The following is a 19663-nucleotide window of genomic DNA, read 5'->3' as shown; positions in this document are numbered from 1 at the left end:
ATTATATTACTTTCTGCCAAAATGTAATGCATAGGGACCTTGATAAATTTCAACATTTTCATGAACATCATGCTTAAACAACTTTACAGAGACCCAGAAACTTCCTACAGGAGTGAGCATTTCAGAGACCCAAAGACCTGGGCAATCCTGGAGAATCTCTTTTGAAGTAGAAATATAAGCTGTTGCAGTTTCCACACCACAAAACAAAAACAGGGCTCCTTTATATTCTGAAAGCAACATTCTCAACATTTTTATGAACTGCATTTATCGCATAACATTAAAACAACAGTTCAAAGTGGGTGTGGAGCAAGTTGGAGTATACAAAAATGTCATACTATACTTTCAGTTGCCCTGCTATTCAAGACATATTACCTGGAAGAAGTGGAGTCAGTAGAGGAAGGCAAGGTAGATAAAGACACTAAGAAATATCTGGCAAGCCACTAAAGGAAGGTTGAAGTATGGCTCTTGCATTCTGGATCAAAGCCATGCTTTTTACTTTAGAGGACTATTGTACATTACAAAATGAATCCTGACTGGTAACTAACCTTACTGTGAGATACCAGATGGACTGTGAAACCAAACCTCCCCATAGTGAACTGGTATAATCAAACCCATAGAGTTTCAAGTTAAAGAACATAAAGCAAGAATGCCACTGGGCAGAAACCGTGCATTTGAAGTTCAGAAGACACACATAAATCACCAAAATTCCTATCAAAAGCTACTATGACCCAACCGCTGGTGCACTGAAAATCTATCCTTCAGTTCAGAGTCACGGCATTTTTCTAGCATCATTTGTTGGAGGAGGAAAGTTCTTTTGGCCTGGCTCACAGTCGATATTGGATATGTTCGTGCTAAGAATGAATGGAAGGCTGTGAGGAGTTCTTCTAATGGGCAAAGCTAACAATTATCCATTCAGCCACACAACAATGGAAACTATATGTGGTACAGTTATAGATCCTTAGACCTAGGTGACCAGCGAGGGGAATAAAAATAGCACAATTAGAAGATCAGAGGCTATATAAAATGGAAAAGAAACACATGACTAGCCTACATGAGCAGGCACATGAAAGTTGAGGGTCTGGTTACACTTAGGAAAAAAAAAAAAAAAAAAAAAAGAAAACCTAGCCTAGAGGGTGCACTCAGTAGCTCAGTTGAGAGAGTGCTTTGACTCAAGGATGTTAGCTAGGCTTCCTCCTAGATGCTTAGTTTGAGAACAAGGGCCTGTCCTGGAGTAACCATGGTCTCATAGTTACAGACTCTTCATGGAAACAACAGTCAGCGTTCCCCTCATCAGAACTGATCCTCCAACTACCCCGAAAGACGTCATCAGAAGAGATGACTAGTAATTTCCCTATGTGGCAATATATTTGAAGATCGAGCTAACCACGTGATACCACATACACTATGTCAAATCCCTTTTACTGTGGAGGGAACAGCACATCATTATCACATGTCATGATCAGGTCTCCTTCCTGTCTCCCAGTAACTGTGTAAGGCCTCTCAAGAGATTGCAGAACACATGATCTGTAGGTATAGTATCCTGAACAATATTGCCTCTCATCAGAAGAATCATTTTATGACAGAATATGTGTCAAAAAGCATATGACCACAGGACCTACTGAGGTTTTGTCTCATTATTTATAAGAAGTTAGTATAATAAAGTGACACATTAAAATGGTGTAAGTTTGGATTAATCCTCTTCAGGGTAGCACCATTCAAGCTTTGCACATTCTTGAAGGTTGCCTTATTTGTACTGAACTCATGGTAATGTTTGGTTTTTGAATTTCCAAAGCTAGAATTTATTAATCTAGAAACCAATGGGAAACAATAGAGATGGCATCTCTCACCATCCAAAAAATACAGTTCACACCTTAGATTTGTATTCTGCTCCATGAATTCCCTAGTTCGTCGGACGCATTGTTCCTGTGTAAAGATGCCTCACGAGGACTTCACTCTTTCTGAAGTAACAATAGTCATCTACTCAATTAGAAATTCTGATGATGGTGTATTACAAGCAACAAAGAACAAAGATGTTTTTACAGGGTTACTAATCTTGTGCATCAGGTATACCTAGGTTTGTAGCTGAAAATGTGATTTATACAGAAAATGTTCTGATGGAGAGAGCTCACAACAATTTCTGTTAGTGTTTCACAACTCACAGTAACAGTGAATGTAAGGTTGCCACAGCTAAAGCCTGAATTATGATTACTCAAAATTGCCCTCGAGGAAGCTATGAAATATTCTACTCATCCAGCAGCTTGAATGAACACCGTTCCTCCAAAAAATGAGAAAAATCAAGAGTGACTAATGAAATAGTTTGTAGAGATTATGTCCATAAAACCAGTTTCCATACAAGTAACTGTTGATGCTACGCTAAGTCTCTTGTATTATGCCTTTAATGTTATGGTATTTGACCCTGTTGAAGAAAAATTGATGACACATTAGCTTTATGTGGAAACCAAGTGAGTCTGAAGTGTGTCTGAGTGATACAAAGGACAGATGTTTCAGAATCAACTCTGTATAGCCACAGGTGTAGGAACCAATCTTATATCATTTTTTATACTCAATTAATGACAGCATTTTAACATCATTATAATCATGGCATAATAAATTTCTAGAATCTTCTGATTTATTTCTTAATCTTTTTCCTTTTGGACTTAAAAACAGATTTTAATTTATTTCTTTTTTTTTTTTTTTTTTTTTTTTTTTTTGGTTTTTCGAGACAAAGTTTTTCTGTGTAGCTTTGCGCCTTTTCCTGGAACTCACTTGGTAGTCCAGGCTGGCCTCGAACTCACAGAGATCCGCCTGGCTCTGCCTCCTGAGTGCTGGGATTAAAGGCATGTGCTACCACTGCCTGGCAACATATTTTAATTTTAATTCAGACATAACTGAGGTCCAATGTGATGTTTCCGCATATCTGTATGAGACGTAATGATCTGATCAGGACAGCTGACATAATCCATTACCACAAAAATCTGTTGTCTCCTCTATTGAGAGCACTCAAAGCCCAAGAAGCCATTTTGAAATTCATAAATGATGGCTGTCAATACAGGTATTTTACTGTTTCACTGCCTTTAACTGGCTTGTCACAGGAGCAATCTGATGTACTTTACCTCAGACCTGTGCCAAATACAAACCACTTTCTGTGGCAGAGTTTCTGAAATTCCTGAAATGATGAAACCCATACAGAGACCTATTGGGATAGAAACATGAAACTTAGAAATGTAGTGAAACTAATGAATTTACAGTTACCTTTACTGAGAAGGGCATGAGAGCTGAAAGATAAATACATTTTTTCCTCCTTTCGGGTGCATTACCTAACGTCCTGAAAAGATACCTCAGAAGTGTCCGTCATGAATAGCAAAGCATCCAGTTTCTCTTCATTCCCTCCCTTTCCTCTCCAATTATTCCTGTGCTTTATTTTGTTGTTTTTGTTTTGCTTTGTTTTTTGTTTGTTTGTTTGTTTTGCAGTACTAGGGATTGGACACAAGGCTTTGCAAGTGATGGGCAAGTTCTCAACCACCTAGCAATGTTTCCAGTCCTAATTCATTCCTAGCCTTTGCTTCTTCTTTCTAGGATTGATTTCCAAATAAGCAGATTGCCTCTCATTCTCTGTCTCTTGGTTCATGTTTAGGAGTAGTAGGCCTAGGAGAGGAAGAATACTAAAATAAGATTGAAATTGCAATGGAACTTTTATGGTTCTTTCTACTATCCACTAGAGCTGGCATGGTCAGAAATCACTCTCCCAGGATCTCCAGACTTCCAAAAATGGTAAGATAAAAACCCATAGTCTTCAACTGAAAAAAAAAAAAGTATCTGAGAACCAACAAAAATAGTATTACTTATAAGAATTACTATAATTGGCTAGAAATGTGAATAAAGAGTTAACAACTTTCCAACACAATTAGGATAGAAAAAATGAAGCCAAAAGAGAAAAAGAGGGTGAGCAAAGAAAAGATTGATTAGCACCAACAGAATCAATAAACTACAGGAGAAAAAGAGTCATTGGTGGTGAAAATGCCAAAAACCACAACTAGTAAATCCAACACACAGTAGCAACAAATTTGTGAAAAGCCTATGAAATGTCAGGTGTCATTTTAGCATCCCTATGAAAGATGCATAATAAATCTGAATTACAGAGAGTTAAGCAACTTGCTTGATGTTAGGTCAATGAGAAACTGACAAGATTTGTGATTTTGGTGCTAGAAGATTGACTCTGGAGTCTACTGTGTTATATCCCCAAACCAACCTCTAAGTCTGCTTTTAATTACACACACACACACACACACACACACACACACACACACACACACTACAATATAAAGCTGACCATTTAAACATGTTAAGAGTATGGTCAGTGGCATTCAGTATATTTACATTGTTATACACTAACACCATCCTCCTGTCAAAATTCTTCAGCTTACAATTCTGAAACCTGACCCATTAAATAGAAACTCCCAACACTGCATAATTCTTAACCCTGACAACTACAATTTTATTTTGACTATATGAATTTGAAGGTTTGAGGTACCTCACATAAACGGGATCCTGTAAGAGCTGTTGTTTTGTGACCTGATTATTTGATTCAGCCAAATGTCCTCAAGACTCAAATACATAATTGACAGTAGAGTGTACTTGTTTTTCAGGACTAAACAGTACGGCATAGTGTATACTTATGTGTGTGTGTGTTTCTATATGTATTACTGATTTTGCTATGAAAATGGATATGTAAATATCTCTTTTGATCTTTGATTTTAATATTTATGGTTTAGATTCAGGAGAGGAACTTGTGTTGGAGAGACGACTTGGCAGTTAAGAGCACTGGACACTCATCCAGGGAACCTAGGTTCAATTTCCAGCACACACACGCAGCAGCTCAATTGAGTCTCCGGGGATCCAACACTCTCTTCTGAACTGAGACTGTGGTTTTAATTGTCAATGATAGTAGTGTTGGTGATGCTATGCAGCTTTTTATGTGTATTGAGCAGTTGGATACCATCCTTGAGAAATATCTACTCAAGCCTTTGTAAGCAGGTTGTCTTTTTTTAGGTATATAAGGTTTTTTTTATATAGTCTACATAAATATTCCTTAGCAGATATGTGATTTTTCAAGTGTTTTTCTCTTGTTGTATAGGCTGTATTTTTGTCTGTTGATTGTATCCTTTAATATACAGAAATTTTAAAATTATATCTAATTCCACTTACTTGTTTTAATTCTGTTTTTAAAAAAAATCATTGTGAAATCTAATGTCATCAAACTTGTGTTAGTTACATTTTTATCCCTATGACAAAACATCTGTAGAAGAAACTTGGAGAGATTGTTTATTTTGGCTCATAGTTTAGAGTGTTTTAGAGGGTATAGTTATGGCAGCAAGGAAGTCATTGGAGAGTGGTTCTATGCTGATGGGGAAGCAGAACAAAGCACCTTCCGTGGGAGGCAGACCGCAAAGTGGAGACGAAACTAGAAGCAGGCTGTGTTCTGACCTTCAAAGGCCAGCCTCTGGTGGCACATCTCTACCAGTTTGGCCTCACCCCATGGAGCCTCCAACACCATATCGCAGTATAGGGGCATAGTGTTTGAACACATGAGCCTATGGTGGATATATCTCATTCAAATCTTAATATTCTTTCCTGGACCCATAAGTTCATTGCCATCCAACAACAGACACCGATTTCAGCTCAACCAACACCAACCATCATCATGCTCTCAGCATCTCCAATACTGTTGCAGAGTCCTGTATTTTTCTGAGAGTCAAGGCAGATGCTTTATTGTGAAGCCCTGTAAAATAAAAAATACAAGTTACACACATCAAAGGTAGAATCAATGGCTTAGAATTACCACTCCAGTTACATGAAGGAGGAAATGGAGGCATAGAAAGGGCCAGAGCAAGACTGAAAAAGAGCAAGGCAGCCAACTCTGGAGCTCTTGAGCATATGGCGTCTGTATCTGAGCTCCAACAGGATAGGACAGCCCTGTTTCCCACAGAACACTTGAGTGCACTCTCCCTCTTGCTTTCTCCTGGGTAGCTCCACTTCACAACTGTAACCTTCCCAGGCAGATGTTTCACCTTCGTGACATCAACAGTATCCTGTGGTATCCATTGCAACTTGGCTTCATATGCAAAGCTTTACACATCAGCCTTTCAGGGCCTACCGTGGGTACAAATCTACATGACTGTCAATATTGCATTCTGTATGCCTGTACAATGAGTACATAGATGACACTAAGTTATTCTCCTAAGTAGAGATATAGTCAAGTACTCTTGGACCAAGACTTCAGTTGTCATTGAGTGTCTATGAGGACAAACAGGGTAAAAGGCTTCCCTAGGCTATACTTATCAAGAAGAGTATCGATGAAGAGGTAATCTCTTTACAAATCCAAGTCTTTCAAGTGCATTTACATCTTTACATTCTGGAGCCTTCCATGAGAAGAGCCTTTCCGTCATGGTGACTTTCATAATGACTCTTTAATATTGATAACTCCTTTAGCAATCACAGTTGCTTTTTGGTCCCTGGCTTATCAGCAACTTGAAGTATGTGGACACAACTTTTCTTATGAACTATAACTTCTTTGACATTTAGATCTGGTTTTTGTTATTATTATAAATCTGACTAAAAAACGGTCACCATGAGCCATGTTAAAGCATGGGTGTTACAATTTTTAAATTTTTCTTTGTCAAAGAAATTAGTCCTTTGAATTTAGCTGTATTCAAATATTGAGACTGCAGCCCAATTATAATGTAGTTGGCCCAGTTATAATATAGATGGCCTCTAGCCTAGTTCTTGACAGAATACTATTCCCATCTGAAATGTGTAAGCACAGTGTTGACTACTTTATTTCTATTGGCATTATTGGCATTCTGGTCTTTTCACTCCAACCAAAATGTCCCACAAATCATTCTTGGAATTTTCTAGCCTGCAGCTTCAAATTTTTCTGTATTCTTCCAATAAACTTATAAGTCATGTGGTCAGGCTTATCACAGCAAAGACCCTGCTTCTGGTATGAATTTTTTGTATTAGGTTCATTCTTAACACAGTAACAAAACACCTAAAACACTCAACTTAAGGAAGGAAAACTTAATTTCCCCCATGTTTTAGAGATGCCGTCCACCGTGGTATGGAAGGAACATCAGAGTGGCTCCAGGGTGGGTTAGACTAGAACCTGGGCTGGTCTCTAACCCTCCTACGCCCACCTCTAGTGTCCTACTTAACCACAAGACCTCACCTCTAATGGTTCCAAAGCCTTCGCAAATCACACCCTGGCTAGAGACCGAGTGTTTGAACATATGAGGCATGGGGACATTTTTACTCAATTGATGACAAAGCTTTTCTCCTAAAAATTTACCCAAGAGTGCTATGTTTTAGATATGATGCCTAGACCTTGAATCCACTCTGAGTTAACTTTTGCATATGATGCGAGGTTGTTGTCCAACTTCTGGGCCTCTGGATAATTCAGCTTTCATGATATTGTTGAAAGGCTGTCCTGCCCCCACCAATGAACGGCCTTTATCACCCTATTTAGAAATCATTTGATGACATATGATAGAATTTGGTTCTGGAATCTCTGTTCTCTTCCTCTGGTGTGTGTGTCTGGCTTTGTGTAAGCAAAATACTATTTTGATGGCTGTCACTTTCTAAGTACGTCGAGAAATTAGAAAGTATGAAGCCAACTTTTCCACATGTTTCATGGCACTTAACAGTAAAGAACTTTCTCCATGTTACTTTTGAAAAGTAGGGGACACAATTTAGAAAACACTGCTCTTTTATAGAATTTATGTATTTCTATAGGCAGTTTGGGCAATACTGACTAATGTCTACGACTAGTTGTTATTACTTGATACTGACTGATCATATATTATTAGTTGAAATATATTTGTCTTTTATTAAATCATTTCCTTTAAAATACATATTTTATTATTTAAAATGTCCTTTAAACGTACTATTATAATAATACAGAAGTCTTAACCTAATCAGCATTAGACTTTTCCCAAATGTAAGAAGCCTAGTTATACTTACTTAAAAACATAATTTTTTCATATCGGAATTTAATGGTATACAGCCTGGATACGAATTGGAACACACTATGTATAAAGCCTCCATTTCCGAGACTGCCTGGTGGTCTAACATATATTGGTGGTAAAAACTGGGATATTTGAAATGATATGTGTCTTATTAGAGTTTTATTGCTGTGACAAAACATTATGACCAAAATGCAAGTTGGGGAGGGAAGGGTTTATTAGGTTTACACTTCAGTATTGCTGTTCATCATCAAGGGAAGTCAGAAACAGGAAGTCAATCAGGGCAGGATCCCAGAGGCAGGAGCTGATGCACAAGCCATGGAGGGAAGCTGCTTACTGGCTTGTTTCTCATAGCTTGCTCTGTCCACCTTCTTACAGAACCCAGGACAACCTGCCCAGGGATGGCACCACCCACCATCTCCCTTAGTGATCACTAACAGAGAAAATGCCTTACAGCTGGATCTCATGGAAGTGTTTCCTCAACTGAAGCTCCTTCCTCTGATGACTCTAAAGCTTGTGTCAAGTTGACACACAAAACCACCCAGTACAACTTGTGATAAGAATTAACATTGCTTGGCAATTTACATGGTAACAAAGCTAAGGGAAAAAATCTGTTTGTTTGAAACAGTGCTTAGAAGTGAAAATACTGCAGGGAAACTTTACGAGAAACTGTTTAGAAGACTAAAACCTCACCTACATCATAGTGATATTAAATACCAAGATGTGTCAACTTGAGTGAAATCTCATGGAGAGACAAAACTAATAACGATTGTGTTTTACTGAACCTGCAACTTTGCATTACAAGTGAAGGTTTGAGGCCTCAATAACTTATACTCTCTTTAAAAACAAGCCTATAGATTTATCCACCTATTTACATATTTGCACATGTATCCTATAAAAAAGCAAAGTCCATCATTATTGCAGGAACTCCTGTTTGCCAATCTATATAAATCCACCAAAGAGGAAACACCCACTGGAATTAAACATTTACATTCAATTTTAAAACTTATTGTTATCTTGGTAGTTGGGACAGATTAAAATGATCACAATATAATACAGAGAACAGCACTGCACATGAGCTGACTTCTAAGGCTTATGCTGTTCATTAGCCTTTGACATTAGGTTTTTTTGTCTATCTACACACACACACACACACACACACACACACACACACACACACACACGTACCACATCCATGTCTTTTTCATATTTGATAGAAAAATATCTTTAAATTCAATGATGTGGGTCCTGACAGAAACCAATACACTACCTATTCATTTCCCTCATACTCTTCTGACCCTTCCTCCACTGGGTCCCATCGACCCCATCTTCCTTCTTCACCCACAGAATTCAGAAGCACCCGTGTTGAAAAATTCTGTTTGAACAATTACATCATTCTAATGATGGTACAACCTCCTCTTGTTGCCCCCTTTACTTAAAAACATTTCTCATGTTAAGAGCCTCTTCTCCACCTGCCTCCTTTTCTGTCTGACCTCAAACTAAAATATTTTTCCCGAGGAATTACTGAACTCTCAATCAACAATTCCAATGGATATTTTTTTTAATGGTGCTGTCTGTGGAATCTTATCCAGGGGCTGTATTTTCCTATTTGAAATCTTCCATGCTGTGGTTTTCTATGATATCACACCTGTGGTTCTTACTCTGTTTCTTTTTCATTCTTTGGGAATACCTTTCAAATATTTCTGAGCAGCATTCTGTACAGACCCATCCTTGGTCACCTTTTTATGTTAAGTGCTGTCCCTGACTGGTGTCATATATTCTTACACTTTTACCACACATACACTTATCATGCTAAAACCCCTGTTTACAGTTCCCTAGTAGTTCCCTATAGGAACTATAAAGCCAGTTGGTCCAAAAATGAATATCTTACTGAGACAATTAACTTTATGCATATTTGGCTAGGTCACAAGATGACAAGATATCTGATCAAAATGTCTGGGGTGGCTACTTTTTGGAAATTAATTAGTGTGTTTATTGGTAGTCAGAGTAGTTATTCCTCCCCAGTGCAGGTGAGCATCATCCAACCCACTGATGGCCTGAACTGAACAGTAAGACAAAGGGAGTTTTCCTTTCTATCTTTCTACATTGGTGTTCTACTTATGGACTAGGATTTACAACTACTTTGAATTTGGACTGGATATTTTGCCCAGCTCCCCTATATTTCCAAACCACAGATAGCAACTCATGGGGCATTTCTACTTCCATAAATGTATAAGTCAACTCTAGAAAATAATCTCATATATGTACACGTGATTGTTACATGTATACCAATAGCTCCTGCTGATTCTAATTCTTTGAAAATCAGAATTTTTTTCCTTCTCCTGGTATTGTTCACTGTGTTTTCCTGACAAGAGTCAGAGGTAAGTTCTTGCTCTTGAGCACCAGAATAAAAATACTAGAAGTTTAGATATATTCATTCCCTTCCCTCAACATGTACAATCTTTAACAATCTGACTGGTTTTATTTCCAAGGTTTCTCGGATCATCCCAGCAGACATCTTTCTGACTATATCACCATATTTTCTTGCCAGAATCACTATAATGGACTCCTAATTGATCACATTGATCACCCATCTTCTCATGACCCCTGAAATCTGCATCCCCAGCTTTCCCCAAGCCCCTCTAAGTGGAAATATCAACTATATCTTCCTCCTCATCAAAATCTATGGGTGCGTAGATTTCAGAATACATTCCCAGCACATTGGCATGGTTGCAAGATCCTCCAGGCTTCCAACACTATAAACCAGTGCCTGGTGATTCTGAAGCCTTGAACCACATGTAAAGCTCTGTACAAGTTATTTCTTGCCCTCCACTCATGATAAAACCTACTCTTTTCCCACACTCTTCTACATCTCAACTCTGGTATCTTCACAAAGGACCTGCCGTAGTTCATCACAATGTGATTTCTACTTTCTGTATTTTTCTATGTGCTTTGGTAATTGCATTACTTGTCACAATATATGTATTGGTCTACCTCCGTTGAATTGTAGCTTCTCAGTAGCAGGGAATGCATGTGACTTGCCCTTTTATCTCTAGCATCTAGCAAAATTATCCCTATTGCCTTGGTACTTAGGAAATGTTTGTAGAATGTAATAGAAATGGATTCATGGTTCTCAGCATATACTTTGCTTTCTTTGTAACAGTAATAGATGCAAATCATATAATAGAGGTTCACAATTACTGAATAAACTAAAGTGTTTATCTCTTCTCTTTTTCAAAACTCAATAATCATAATAGTGCAAAAGCAAGATGAAATAATGATTAAGCAAAGAAGAAGAAGTAGAGTTCTAAGAAATTATGTATTTTGACAAATTTGGTTTCTTGAAATGAGGAAAGGAGCCACTAGGGAGTAAAAAAGAGAGGGAGCTATTTAGGACATGAATAAGAGGGTTTGTGTTGCTGTTTGTTTTTACAAATTTACTGCAGATAAAACTATTTGGTCAGAATAGAATATTTTACAAAATAGGACAAAAGTCCAGGAAACTGTAGAATTCTTACCAAACAACTCATTAACTACCTTTGATAATCCAAGGAATTAAAAATACAGAATTAATAAAGTGAAAGTTTTGTATGTTGGATGGAATCAGGTTTCCTTCAGAGCTAGGGACATTTCTACAAAAACAACAACAACAAAAAATTCAACTTATCTGCCTACCTGATTGCTGTCACATTCTATAACTGAATGTAATTAAATAACCATTATATATATGACCAAAAGCCTTGATGGAGGATTGGAAGACAAAGAAACAACCACCTCAGACTATATATCACCCTCACAAATAAGGTAAGAATAAATAACTATTAGAAGAATTAAATAACAAAGAAGAGAAAGCTCTACAGGTAATGTCCCAAAGCTGAAATAAAAAAAAATAAAATAAAATAAAAAGGAAGAAGAAATGTTAAGATACTGCCAAGTAATAACCTGGATCAATGAAAATATTGACTTATACAGACATCTTACAGAATTCTGAACTATTAAATTGGAAAGACATTCCACAAAGCTTCTGGAGAGAATTTAGAAGAGATTACTGGTAGATGCTAGGAGGCAAAAGAGCAAAGTTTTTTATAAAAAGAAAATGGCGTTGAAGCTGTAATTCTATAACAATCCAAACAACGTATACAATAAGAAATAAAAGAATATATTTGAGAGCTGGTGGGCTATGAGAAGCTTAGACAATATTTAAAGTTTCAAAGTTAGTGAACAGAACTTGGAAAAAAAAGTTTGGCAGAAAAAAAAACGCAGAGAAACAGCCCAGTGGTGGGTGCTTTCTATCGTCCCTCGGCTTCAATATCTAGCTTGGGGGGTGGGAATTGAAGAGTGGACATGAGGTACATTAGGTTAAATTTATCATCTTTCAATGTGCATTGTTAGTGAATAAACTTTAAAGTTGGTGGATGAAGATAGAGCCGCACACAAGCTGACAACAAAGAGCTGTTTGTTCCGGAGCTGACGGTAAAATGAAGAGTGCAGAAAAGCAAAGGACTTTTTAAAAAATCTCTCCCCTTTCTCTCTTATCTATTAAAATGTGTGAATTTATTATCGTGTACTTAAAGCCCAACTATGATGACAGTAGCCTTGTCCCCACACCGTCCCTATCGATTTCCTCTCTCCCAGTGGAAATGGAAGAACATCCCTTTGCCGTGCTCATGACATTTACTCTGCCTCGGGTTCTTGTATACGTAGATCCCAAAATACAATACGGATGGCCAATAGCTCTTCGGGATACTGGAAAGAAATCCTCCTTGTAATTTTGTAATATTAAAGAGCTGTGATAATAAACAGCGTGGGTGAGAACATGGCGAGGGAAGGAAGCTGATGTCACTGTGAAAAGGACAGCATTTAGTGAGAGGCAAGGTGAAGAAATTCCTGGGGCGCTGCTGAGTCACTTATTGTCCATAGTGGACATTTCATTCAGAATGTCCAATCTTCCCATAACAGTCAGAAATCGAGAAAGGACTGCCCTGCAGAGAGCTTAAATTATAATATCAAAGTATTTTGATGTTGTGAATGAAAAGACAGATAAAATTACTGGACATAAGAAAAGAGAGAGAGAAACGAGCACATTTGGAACAAAGAACTTCCCATTGTCCTGTTTTGTCAAAAAGTAATAGAAAAGAAAGGGGGATCATTTTTAAATAACAAGTTTGGATTTAAGATTTGAGACAGCACAGCAGACAAAATCAAATCAAGAACAAGAAAGCCTGTGAGGTCAGGAGAGTAAACCTTCGGTTACAGACTTGATCGCACAGCATTAGAGTGAACAGGGGTTGCAGCTCTCAGAAGCTCTAGGCTGTGAACCACCATCCTGGCCTGACGCATTTCCTCGGGATTCAGAAGAAAATGAAATTTGCATAACACAGGTGGGATTAGACAGTAAGATGGGCTGCCTTTTGCATAAAGTTGTCCCTTCCCCAGCTTCCCATGTTGAGAACAAGGAAGGACCAAGAGGAAACAGTCCAACAGAGGAGACTTTGGGGATCAAAATGGTCACAAAAGAGCTAGCTACTAGCTAGTTAAACTTTAAAGGATTCCTGAATTTGAAGAGTGTTCTTTACTAAATGTGTAGGAGAGTGTGTGTGTGTGTGTGTGTGTGTGTGTGTGTGTGTGTGTGTGTGTGTAACATCAACTAAAAAAGAAACCATAAGTAGAACAAATTTATAAATATGTGAGTGAAAAGATAAACACTATACCAAATCAAACTCTGTGAGGGTTAAACAAAAATACTATCAGACAAAATAAAGTCTAAAAGTACACCACCACACAGCTTTGAGAGAGAGAAAAAAATGTCTTTGGGTAATATTCAAGCCATAAAGAGGCTAGTTGTAGTCATGTGGATTTTGCAAAGATTAAGAAACATTGGTAAATAATGAAGCTTGTAAATTACACTGTTATATCTAAATTAACATTACCAAAATGTTTTCCTTAATATTAAGACAAGTTTCAAGAAAAGATTATTGAACTTTATGACATATTAAGCTAAAATATTTTTAAATACGGCAACAAGAATTCATGATACTTAACTCATATCTACATAATGAGGGATGATGGCAGTTAAAATTTTTATTTTGTTTGAGATAAAAGATACATTTCAGTCTTAATATTTAACACAGAAAAAAATCAAATTTGAAAAGATTCTAGGTAAATCATAAGAATTAAATCTGGATCTTTAACACATAAACCATCAAAACATATGAGAACAAAGAGTAGCCAACCCATACAGCAAGAGAGAGGCTAATAGAAACCTAAGTATAAAATGATTTGGAAAAGGAATAAAACCAAATGAAAGTTAGTTTCTTTATGAAGAAAATACACAGCCATTATAATCGATCTCATAAAGGTATGTTAAATAATTTGGAAAAGTTATCTGGACATTAATTTTGCCTAGTAAAAATGCTGGTTACAAGTAACATAACAAATGCAATTTCTCTTGATAAAAAAGAAGAGTCTGTGCTTGTATGAGTATCTATATTTATTATTAAGGAAAATAAATGTTACTGTTATTTTGTAGAAATTAGATTTTTGAAAGTTTTTCTTTATCACTTTTATTGTTAACTTAATGTTTAATAATGAATATGTATCATTTTAAAATAAAATTAATTTTCACATTATTAATTTTCCCATTATTTACTTTTTAAAGCTAATAAATAATTAGAGCAAATGTAAAAATTCTATAATATGCTACTTATAAGACCATAAAATAAAGAAACTAAAATTTTAAAAATTTGATGGATAAGCCAAAGTGTCACAGGTGATTTCAGTATTTTAAAATCAAGAGTATGAAGGAAGACCAGTTTAATATGTAAAGTGTTGAAAGACCAGTAAGAAAGTAAACAATAATATAAGGAGGGTGGAAGGAATAAACTAATATAAAAATAAGCCCTTTTATTAGGAGACAAGAAGGTAAGAGTTTTAGACAGGCAAAGTAGTAACTGAAACCCAAACATTTGGTGATTTTCTTCAGCGGAGGGGAAGCAGATGGAGGCACAGGAGACAGAGCACTTAGCAGCATCTAAGAGCTGACTGCCTCAGCATCACTGGTCCTCATGACTCTGCCCCAGCATTACCAGTCCTCATGACTCTGCCCCAGCATCACTGGTCCTCAATACTCTGCCTCAGCATCACTGGTCCTCATGACAGCCTCAGCATCACTGGTCCTCATGTCTCTGCCCCAGCATCACCGGTCCTCATGACTCTGCCCCAGCATCACTGGTCCTCAATACTCTGCCTCAGCATCACTGGTCCTCATGACTCTGCCCCAGCATCACTGGTCCTCAATACTCTGCCTCAGCATCACTGGTCCTCATGACTCTGCCTCAGCATCACTGGTCCTCATGACTCTGATGACTCTGCCTCAGTATCACTGGTCTTCATGACTCTGATAACTCTGCCTCAGCATTACTGGTGTGACTCTGATGACTCTGCCTCAGCATCACTGGTCCTCATGACTCTGCCTAAGCATCATTGGTGTGACTCTGATGACTCTGCCTCAGTATCACTGGTGTGACTCTGATGACTCTGCCTCAGTATCACTGGTCTTCATGACTCTGATGACTCTGCCTCAGCATCACTGGTCCTCAGGTTCAGAACCCACCCCCACACAGGCAGGGCCTCCAGATTGCCTAGGAATCTGAATAAATTCTGACTTACAGATAATTCTAAAACTATGAAAAGCAAACAAATCAAGCAAATAATTTTGCAAGGTTGAATGAGGTAAAGTCAAGCCTCATCCAAATAGTAAAAGAAAGAACTCAGAATAACAGTAGAAACAAAATTTAAATTACTGAACTGAAATGCCTCAAAATGTCAGCCTATTTGATTTTATCAGGAAGCTTCACTAAAACATCTAGAGAAAAAAGAAATGAATTTTTTCAAATGAATCTGGCATAACATCCATAAAACATTGAGCATTGTTATAGAATAACATGGATAATAATATGGATATATAAATTCTAAATTCATTATTAGTAAATTAAATCAAGTAATCTATTATAGAATACACAATAACAGTAGATTTATTCTCTACAAAACTGCAAGAAAATTCTAACATTAGACAGTCTATTAAACAGTATAAAGTACATTAATAGGTTAAAGAAGAAAAGGTATATATTAACAAATGCAAACTTTTCAAAATAAAATTAAACTGAAATCTTAAATAAAAAGAATGGAAAATAGTTCTATAAGTAGAAATGAATTTTAAATTAACAATAAAATGTATATGAAGGATTAAAAGAAAATTAGAGATGCCTTTTCAGGAAGAGAGAGACATAAAGGGATATGGTTAACACTGCTTTACTAGAAGCCATGAAATGAGATTTCCATTACTGAAAAGTACCTTGGTGAAAATATTCTCTGTGCTGCAAGTGTGGAAAAACAAACAGGCTTATGTAGCAGGCATTTATGTCTTACTGCATTGGCCAACCTCAGCCTCCACCTCTGAGCCGAGATGTGCTGCTGGTCCTAGCAGATGGTAGAGATTTCTCTGTGGGGTAGCACATTTCCTGCTTTAACAAAACAGGGTGGGGGTGGAAATGGAGAACAGGATGAGTAAAAGGACTTGTTGGGGGCATGCTCTGCCATCACATGGTCTCTGCACTCCTCTTCAGTGGCTAACATTCAAGTGAATGCCAGTGGGTGGTGCTTCTCCTTAGTCTCTCTGTCCAGCTGATCACTCTTTGAGGTAGGATAATCTAGTTCTGACCACAGAAAGTCCAAGTTCCCATTAAAATACTGCTACTGCATAGTCCTGTAACCTTGAACAAATTCCTTAACAGGACCCGAGCTCCAGTGTTGGCAGGTGGAAGATCAATTGCCCATAACGCTCATGGGCTGCTACAACTCACAAATGAATGATTCCAGTGTTTGGCATTTAATAAAAATGGCTAAGATAGAAAACATCATTCACCAGGATTCTTGGCCTTAACATGCTGATTCTGTATCTGAGTGAAGAACAAACCAAGTGACTTAACTAACGTGTCTTAACTGACATGTTCAGGTACCCGTGAGTGGGTGGGAAAGGTTATTCTGTGTGGTTGCTCAGATGGGGCACTTCAGAGTAACAGAAGCAGGAAATGAATCACAAAGGAGCTGCTTGGGTATGAAGGACTCTTGGAAGCAGAGTCATTCAAAAACTCTGCTTGGAAAAGCATCTAGAGTAAGTCAGGCTGTGGTGGCGCATGCCTTTAATCCCAGCACTGGGGAGAGAGTGGCAGGCAGATCTCTGTAGGTTCAAGGCAAACCTGGTCTACAAGTTCCAGGACAGCCAGGAAACCCTGTCTCAAAAAAAAAAAAAAAAAAAAAAAAAAAAGCCCTCTCTGAGTTCCAAGTTATGTAAAACTGGATGTTCCTCATCACGGCTTCTGGAGTTCGCCTGCAGTTTCTTTAAAATCAGTCACCATTGATGGGCTGAATTGTGAGACCTTGGATGTTTCTTTTTAATTCAAGAAAGTCTCGGACTTGAAAATTATGGTGATTGTTAGTTTAGTGTTAATAGGCATGACTCTCACACACATGTGTCTACAGTCATGAAAACAGCATGGCATGCCTCTGTGTATGTGTAGGGACAGAGTCATCAAGTTCAGTAGGAAGTGGAGGATCTTGTCCTTTGCTCTGTCAGCTTTTGCCTGCAGTTGTCCCCAAGGCCCAGCTTGCTCTCACACCTGTTTGCATCTCACGGAGTTAACCCCCCAGTGAGCAAAGGTGCACTGGCTGGCCGGTATTATCACAACTTCTGAAACTGGGGTAACTGGACTTCGCAGCAGTGAACCTAGGCCCAAAATAAGGAACAAAAGCAGAATGATGTCTGCAGAGAAACTGCACAATACCAATGGTATAAGACTTAATCAAAACAATAGAAAATTTTAAAAAATTCTTTGGTGTCTAGGAGATCGGGGGCAAGCTCTACAGAGGAGATGATGGGTGAGGCATTGTGACATCTATCTATTAAAGAAAATAAGCAAGAAGTAGATGAAGCTATAATTCCATCCTGGGAGTTCTGGTGACAAGCCACTCGGATTCTGACTTCATGGTACATGTCACCACCAGCACCCCTCAGTTGAATTATAGCTTTGCATTACAGGGTTGCTTGTCTGTTATTATGCTCAGAAGAGCTTAGAACATGTGCCCAGTGTTGTTGAAATGAGAAGTAGAGTCAGCCAGGCATAACTTACAATCAAGTTCTTCTTAAACATGTTCCAGGAGAGCTTTGCTGGCTGCAGTGGTGGCCACACAGCCTTGCCATCTTCAAAGACATTTATCTTCCATCAGGTTTCTTGTATTTCTCACAGAGCCACAGTAATTTCTAATTCCTATCTCTATTAATGACCTACCCCATAGTGGTGATAGCAAGGCTATTAGACTTGAACTCAAAGTTCTTGCAGATTCCATTAGATGTTCCAATACAGAAAGAGTGAGCAAAGAGACTGAGGGGAAAAATGAGGAAATTAAGAGCAATGCACGTATGGACCAAGTTGGTCTTCTGAGAGCTCTTGCTGAGCTATTTCTACCATCCTGTATGTTCTGTTATTGGTACTGAAGCGTGAGAACTGGGTGCCTACAATCTCAGAACTCTTTCTCATTTAATTTCAGTGACCTTTTATCTAGAGCTGGAAATGACGGTAACCCTTCAGACATTCTTAAGTAGAATACAGGACCAAGCAGATTTCACCATTAAAGGTGTGATAGCATGCATAATTCTCATCAGAAGAAGCCTGAATTGGTACTTAGTCTATATTTTGCTATCCATGTCAAACTCTTAGTGTCCTATTCTAAGTATAGTAGTTACTGAAGACTTGAGTGCACATTTAAATGAATTCTTCCAAAGTATCTACACATGTATAGATGGATAGACAGATGTTTCAAGCTTACAACCAAAATTATCACTGAGGATAGGACACTGGTGGCTCACTTTATAATCGTGGCCATGAATCAAGACTATTCCCATATCCTCAATTTTGGTAGACATTAGCCATACATCAAGACACTTAATGTACTGAATGCCTTGAAACTTTTGGGTTAAAGATTTTCAATCACAGAAGGTCGTCAAAGCTCAAGTTTAGAATTACTAACATCCTTAACAACATTTTATTCTCAAATAAGTGGTACTGCAGTGATTCAGTTCAGAAATAAGTTGGGTGGTGAGATGGTTCAGCATTTCTGATGAGGACACAGTTTCTCGTCTACAAAAAAAGGTTAGATTTTTTTTCTCAACTCAGTCTATATATGTGGGCACCTGAGAAATGACTCAAGTAGATCTCACATGGAACAAATCATCCTAACATCTTACAAATAAAATTTAAAAGGAAAATACTCCACTTTCCATCTGGCCTCTGAATTCAATACTAGATTATTTTCCTCTTCCTCTGTCTGTTATGATAGTTTAGCTTGACATAGTAATGGATGCTAAAGAATAAATGGGTGAGTAAGGAAGTTGAATTTGGTAAAATGAGGCAAATAATTTAGTATTACTGACAAAACAGAAAACAAAGCAATTAAGAAAAATGTAAATAGTTTCTTTTATGAATATTTTATGAATCCTTCCAGAATAATTGCAACAGCTCATACATAGCATCATTTGATGAGTTTCCTATTTCATTCCAATAATAGCAGCTCTTCCTTCCTTTTTTCTT

The sequence above is a fragment of the Peromyscus maniculatus genome, chromosome 13 (genome assembly GCF_049852395.1).
Source record: "Peromyscus maniculatus bairdii isolate BWxNUB_F1_BW_parent chromosome 13, HU_Pman_BW_mat_3.1, whole genome shotgun sequence".
NCBI classification, from domain to species: Eukaryota; Metazoa; Chordata; class Mammalia; order Rodentia; family Cricetidae; genus Peromyscus; species Peromyscus maniculatus.
The sequence above is the reverse complement of the archived record's forward strand: the minus strand, read 5'-3'. Positions refer to the sequence as shown.